Source organism: Rhinopithecus roxellana, chromosome 16 (assembly GCF_007565055.1).
Source record: "Rhinopithecus roxellana isolate Shanxi Qingling chromosome 16, ASM756505v1, whole genome shotgun sequence".
Taxonomy (NCBI): Eukaryota; Metazoa; Chordata; class Mammalia; order Primates; family Cercopithecidae; genus Rhinopithecus; species Rhinopithecus roxellana.
The window spans coordinates 38,296,146-38,302,826 of record NC_044564.1 but is presented as its reverse complement, the minus strand read 5'-3'; the positions used below and the strand labels follow the sequence as shown (position 1 = coordinate 38,302,826).

The window sequence follows — 6,681 nt, the reverse complement described above, 5'->3', positions numbered from 1 at the left end:
ATAGGTTTTTCTCATCTTGTTTTTAGAATTTTTTGTTGTTTGTGTAAAGACAGTGTTACGGAAACGTAAGGTTCAGTGAAGGAACTCAGGATGAAGGTGGGCTTGCAGCATCACTGTCAGCACCCGTCCATGTCCTGTTGCTTCTAGAAACCAAGCCCACACCAAGCACGGCACAAATCAAAGCCATCACCCTTTCGTGAATAAAAAACCATATATATTGTGGAATATTATGTACTAACATGAGAGAAAATATTTGTTCTCTACATAGAGTGAATTCTTCTTGGGGACTTGTTTTTCTCTAAGAAAGGCTGAAAAAGAATTTGTGACTGACCAAATTAGATACCTCCCCGAAGAAGACAGTGCCTGGGACAGTGGTGATGGTAGCTAGAGGCACCGGGTGTCTTCGGCCAGTGCTGAGGGGGACTGACTGGGGGTACAGCTTTCTTGGGGAGCAAGAGCTGGGGATGTCGCAGGCCCCATGGCTCATTGTTGCACCGGACACTTTTCAGGGGCTGTTGATCTCTGATTTGCCTCTCTCTGTTGGGACAACTCTGGCTCTTGAGAGTGGCTTGTTGACTGCTGGCGGCATAGCTCAGCATTCTGCTGTGTTCTGAGTAGAATGAGTAGAAGGGGTGCCTGTGGTTGCAGGGGAACCCACAGACTGGAGCTTGAAACTCCTGTTTGTGCTGATTTACCTTCCAGGCCTGGCGTGCATGGCAAAGTGACATTTTCTCCTCCAGCATCTGTCCAACTGCTGTCATGAGCCCCTGAGCTTCAGCACTGCTGCTGTACACACAGGACCTGTTTTGTCCTGTTTTTTGGTTCTCAGCAGTGACTGGTGCTGGCTTGCTTTTTTTCTTTGAGAAAACCCGCTGAAAAAATTGTTTGATGTTTTCTCCGAAGTGGCTTATTGAAGGAGGCTGTTTCTTTGATGGCAATGGCTGGACACCTTCATCCTGATGAGTGTCTTCTGTTTTCCTGACGGGGGTAAGTTGAGGAGTCCTCAATCCTTCAAGCCTTTCTTCATGTCTTTCTAAGTTGGGCTTCCTAGAGTTCTCACTCTTGTGAGGAGGGGGAAACATCGGGCTTTGTCTCTTGCATGAGACTTAACAGTTTGGGTTCTTGGGCTCCCTGTGCCCCAGGTTGCTCCTTCTGGCTGCCATGAGGTCACGTAGCTCCTGGGAAGCCTGCATGTTCCCAGCAGGCGTGCTCTGGAGATGGCCCTGGGGCACTTGAGGAGCCAAATTCTCTGCAGCCAGGGGCAGAACAGACGCTTGCCCATCTGGAAGGAGCACAACAGCGGCACAAACTTGAGTCTGGGTCTCTGACTTCATGGCCGTTCCAGGCTCAAATTCACTAATAACCTCCTCCATAATACACAGCTGTCTTGGATCTTGGGAGACAGACATTTTAGGGAGTAGAGAACTTTTGCTGGTCCCTGGAGCCTCGAAACCATGCACATCCTCCCTTGTGGCTTGGAGGTTTGCCAGCATACGGGTTCCCAAGGGGACTCTGGGTTGTGGCACTGCCTCCCTGGTCTCTACAGCCCTTGAAGACTGGGCTCCTAAGCTCCTGCTCTGCTGGGTGCTGCCTGTGAGGCTGTATGTGAGGGGCTTAGATGGCCACCTGCCCTCCTGTGCAGCTGGAGGAGGCTTCAAGGGCCCATGATCATTCCAAGATGGGATCCCTGGCGGGGCCTCTGGAACTGCTTACATGCAGGGGAAGAGGCCAGAAGACTCTCTGGCACGTCCGATGCTTTGGTCAGCACCTGCTTTCTCAGACTTGCCATTGGTGGCTCGCTAAGGAACATGGCCACCTCAACTTTTGAGCCAGCCCCAGATTCACAGGTGGCTGAGGAGGGACCGGCAAGCTAAGGGACAAGGACGAAACCTTTTCCAGTTTAAATCACTGAATGGGTTTGAGGACCCTGGGGGGTAGACCCCACCTGTGTTTGGCCCATAACCTCCCAATATGGGCTCCCAGCACCTGCTGAGTACACGGCTCGAGGAAGGGAAGCACCTGGGCTGTGTTCACATAGGCTTTCCCACTTTTCAGGGGTGCTAGATTGCTGGTTTTCACGTGGGTGTTGGACACGGGAAAAGCCTGGTTGACAGCAAGCCAGGATCGACGCACTCTCACAGGGATGAAGCCCTCGTTCATCTGGCCCAACTTTCTGCCCACGTGGGCTTTCAGGACGTTTTCTATACGATTCCTCTCTATGCGTCTTAATAAATCACTTCCCGAGTCACTCCTCAAGGGCTTCCTCAAGTCCCTTTCCGACTCCTCAGAGGTCGCCCCCAGAACCTTCCCTGGGAAGCTTTCCATGCCCCTGGATAGATTTTGCGGGGTCTGCCCCAGAATTTGCCCCAGATGTGGGCACGGGTCCCCCTCTAGCTGGAACTTCACCTTCTGTGCCTCCTTGCTGCTTTCGCCTGTGGACGTGGAGGACTGCCAGGGCCTGGGTTTGCCCTTGGCCTGACTTGTCCCTGACGATTCGTCCCAAAGCTGCATCAGATCCAGAGACTCTTGGATCCTTCCCAGGTTGTCCTGGTGTTGAATGAACCACTTTTGAATGTGTTGCTCCAGTTGTCTCCAGACTTCAGGACTGATTGGAAAGTTCTCAGGCAGAAAGGATGGCAAGCTTTCCTGGGGAAGGTTAGGAGTGGAGACCCTAAACACATCCTGAGATTTTTGGACCCTAGAGGGTAAAGCCAACCCACCTTCTAGTTGTTTCCTCAACAAAGGCCATTCAGGGTGCTGAGTTTCAGGTAGGCAGAGAGCTTGCAGTTTATTCTGCGATGCAGGGCAAGCTACTCCAGAGTTATTAATCGGGGATGGAAAAGCAGGAGATAGGACTGGGAAAGAGGACTGAAGATGGGTCTGAGCCTCGGCCTGAGCCATAGGTATGGGCCGTAATTGGGGTCTGGATGAAATAAAGGGTTGGGACTCAGGCCCCATATGGGACAGGGGCTGGGCCTGGAAAAGCAGTGGGGACATTATAGTCTCCCTTTGAATTGGGCAGACATTGGAAATTCCATTGAACAAGAAAGGAGGAGACTGTGAAGTGTAAGACCTTTCAGTGACCCAGGCATTAGCCACCAGGGATTCGCTGTGCAGAGAGGGGAGGCCCCAGAAAAGCTGGCTATAATTCTTCTGAAAACTTTCCTGCAAGATCCTAGGATCTGAGAGCTTCTGAGGACTGGGCAGCTGTTTGGAGTTCTCACCCATGTTCCAGAAGGGTTTTGGAGTTGTGGGGTCCTGCTCAGCATCCAGTGATTTAACCAAATTCCCCAAAGAATTCAAGTGCTTTTCTGGGCTCATTTGTTTTGGAAAGGATCCATTGTTTTCTTTTTCCTCCGAAATGTTGACCTTGGCTCTTTCTATGACTTGTATACCCATGACATTCTGGCCATCAAAGTTGAGTAAAACTGGGCTACCAGCTTCCATCTGACAGGTCTTTGGTGGGTGGTGGGAAAGATGATCTTGCTGGACTGACGAGTTGAAGACACACCAGGTTCTGGTAGTCTCCTGCCACCAGGAGAAGGCAGAAACTTGACTGTTTGAGCCGCCAAGGCCTGAGATGGCTGGGACAGAAGCTGCCAAATCCTTACGTGGCGACAAGCTTTGAGGGACGGTGCCCAGTGGAAGTGCCACTGAGTCACAGTGAGATGGAATTATCAGAGTGGAGTCCCGCAGGGGAGGAGCAGGGAAAGCTTTTGGAGGAGACGGAGAGCAGGCCGGAGGATCAGGGGTGTGTGGTGGGTGAGGGAAAAGTGCAGATGGCTCGGGTGAGGGGCTTTCTGGGGGAAGGGAAGGTTCTGGTGGCTGGGAGGCACTTAGGGAGGAGACTGAGGTGGTCACTGGGCCTGGTGATGGGGCGGAGGCCAGATGCTGTGGATGCTTGGTTCGAGGATCCGGGGAAGCTAACGGGGAAAGCACGGGAGCAGCATCTTCCACAGGCTCATGAGAGGACCGGGAGGATCCATCAGGTGCTCTTTTGCCCACCTCACCTGGGGGGTCTCGACTGGAGAGCTGACCAAAGTCATCTTTGTCAGGGAGCGGCCCCAGGAGGCTGCAGGAGACAGGAGGCACAAGCTGCAGCCAGGAGCAGGTAGGGCCGGGGAGCAGAGTAGGAGCTCGGGTCACAGCCCCTCCACCACCCCACATCCTGACTGCCCAATTCTCCAGCTACCCCTTGCCCCAGGGTTTTACTCCCATCCTCTGTCCCCCTGGTCTCCCCATCCCAGGTCAGCTCCAGGCTGCCTATGGCCCTGGGGTCGCATCCCAGCCCTGGTAGGAAGGATGAAGGGAAGGGGAAGTGCCTCACCTCTGCAGTTGTGAAATCAGTTTCCAAATCTCCTCCAGGCCTCTCCGCCAAGCTCTACAAGCTGGAAATCAGGAGACTGGGTGAGGGCAGTGCAGGAGGGGCCTGGGATCTCACAGGAGGATGAGTGCATGTTTCTTTAGGGAAGACCACGGGGAATTAGACCCTGGAACCCGCACATCTGTGTCCAGAGCCACATGGCCCCGAGGGTGATAGCAAGGCATGGCAGGCAGGGCTTTGTCATTCACAAAGGCTTCCACACACGGACCCCCCCACCCCCACAGTCCTCACAACTGCCCTGTGGGGAGAAAGGACTGGGGTGGTCTCAAAGAGGAATCAGCCTTAGCAGAGTTGAACAGCTGTTCCCAGGGGCCAGGAGGCCCCCTCACCCCCCTCCCATCCAGGCAGGCATTGTTCCCCCCACTACACACACTGCCCCCTGCTGGGTAAGGCCCAGTCCCTGGCCCACCAAGGCTTCATTCCAGCAGGGAATCTGAGAAGGACCCGGGGTTCTGATTTCCCTCCTATGAGCCCCCGCCTCAGGCTTCTTCAACTGACTTCTTCAGAGTCAGTTCCCTCCGGGACAGACGGGATCAGATTAACTCTAGTGTGCCATCAAATTAACTCTGGTGTGCCCTGGCAGAGCCTTACCTCTCAGACTGCGGTTTTTCATCCTGCCTCTGTGCCTCCCTCTCCGCCCTACTGGACACTGGGAGACAAGATGACGCGGGTAGACAAGATGACACGGGGAGACAAGATGACACTGGGAGACAAGATGACACTGGGAGACAAGAAAGGGAGAGGAGCTAGGACCGGCTCTCAGTCTCCGCCCCCAGCCCAGCCACCGCACGCTGCACTCAGGAACCGCATGGCTCTGTCTCACTCAGGGAGGTCTGTGTGCTTCCTCCCACTCATGTTTCAATGGATGACAAATTGCTTTTCTTCTTAGAAAAACAGGAAGAGGGGGTCGGGCGCGGTGGCTCACGCCTGTAATCCGAGCACTTTGGGAGGCTGAGGCAGGTGGATCACCTGAGGTCAGGAGTTTGAGACCAGCCTGGCCATGGTGAAACCCCGTCTCTACTAAAAATACAAAAATTAGCCCGGCGTGGTGGCGGGTGCCTGTAATCCCAGCTACTCAGGAGGCTAAGACAGGAGAATAGCTTGAACTCGGGAAGCAGAGGTTGCAGTGAGCCGGTATCGCCCCATTTCACTGCAGCCTGTGCGACAGAGCGAGACTCCGTCTCAAAAATAAAATAAAATAAAATATAAAACAAAATAAAAATCACACACACACGGATTTTCAATATGAGGTCCACCACGGCCCTGTCAGTCCCTGTTCCTCTGCTCCAGGAACACCCAGGCTCAGGCCCGCAGGCACCGCTGAGCTGTCAGGTAGGATTCTGCTTCCCAGGAGACCAGAGGAGACGCCAGGCCCCGGCGGGAGGCCCTCGGGGGCTCAGCACTGCCCCCAGATCACCCCATACAGAGGAGACTGGGCCCCGAGCCACCTGCCCCAGGAGCTGATGAGCCAGGGCTCAGGGTCTGGCCTCGGACAGAGACCTCCCCCGTCTCATGACTGGTCCTGGCCGCTGAGCCCACAGGTTTGATTTTGTCTTGATGCCTCCTGCGCTCCCCCACAGACGGACTGAGAGCTTGGGATGGAAATCCCAGTACACGATCTACCCCTACCAACCCTGGCTGTCCTGCCTCTCCCTGGAAGGATGATGTTCTGGTCTCTGCTGAGACTTCCCATCGCAGAAGTCTCTCCACTGGATTTGGAAAAGTGGAACTAATAATAAAAAGAAAGGAAAATCAAGCTCTGTGGGTCCGGACTGAGGGCTCCTTACCTTTCTCTTCCCCGGCGATGGTGAGGGTGGGTCGTCACAACGGAGGTAAGAGAAGTAGGGGAGTAATAGGAAGAAGAACCCCAGAGCGAACACCAAGGTGAGGAAGATATCCAACACCCATGGTGTGGAGCTGGGGGCGTTTAGCGACGAGGCACTAAGTAATTTTAGAGGAAAGGGAAGATTCTCCATGTGAATAGCCGCGTTGCTTTCAAGCAACTGAGCTCTGGGCATCCCCGTGGAGAGTAGGGACTGGGGCCCAGGCCTGCATCACAGAGCTGGGGCCTTCACATCACAAAGGGCTCCTTTGTTGGGGAGGGGCAGCGGGCGGGGGAGGGGCAGCAGGAGGGGGAGGGGCAGCGAGGGGGGAGGTGCAGCGGGAGGGGGAGGCTGAAGCACAGCCCTTCCCCACCCTCCAAGCCGGGGATCCCTCCACCCTCCCACCTTCCAGATCCCTCCTTCCCACTAAGTTTTGTCAGTGATAGAACTCAGCCAATTTTCTATTCTTTCTCC

At 54.5% G+C, this 6,681-nt stretch overlaps 1 pseudogene; it reads right to left on the bottom strand.

The window, feature by feature from the left end:
• Positions 1–335: 335 nt before the first annotated feature.
• Positions 336–6,402, bottom strand: LOC115893994 (annotated as a pseudogene).
• Between the last annotated feature and the right edge of the window lie 279 nt (positions 6,403–6,681).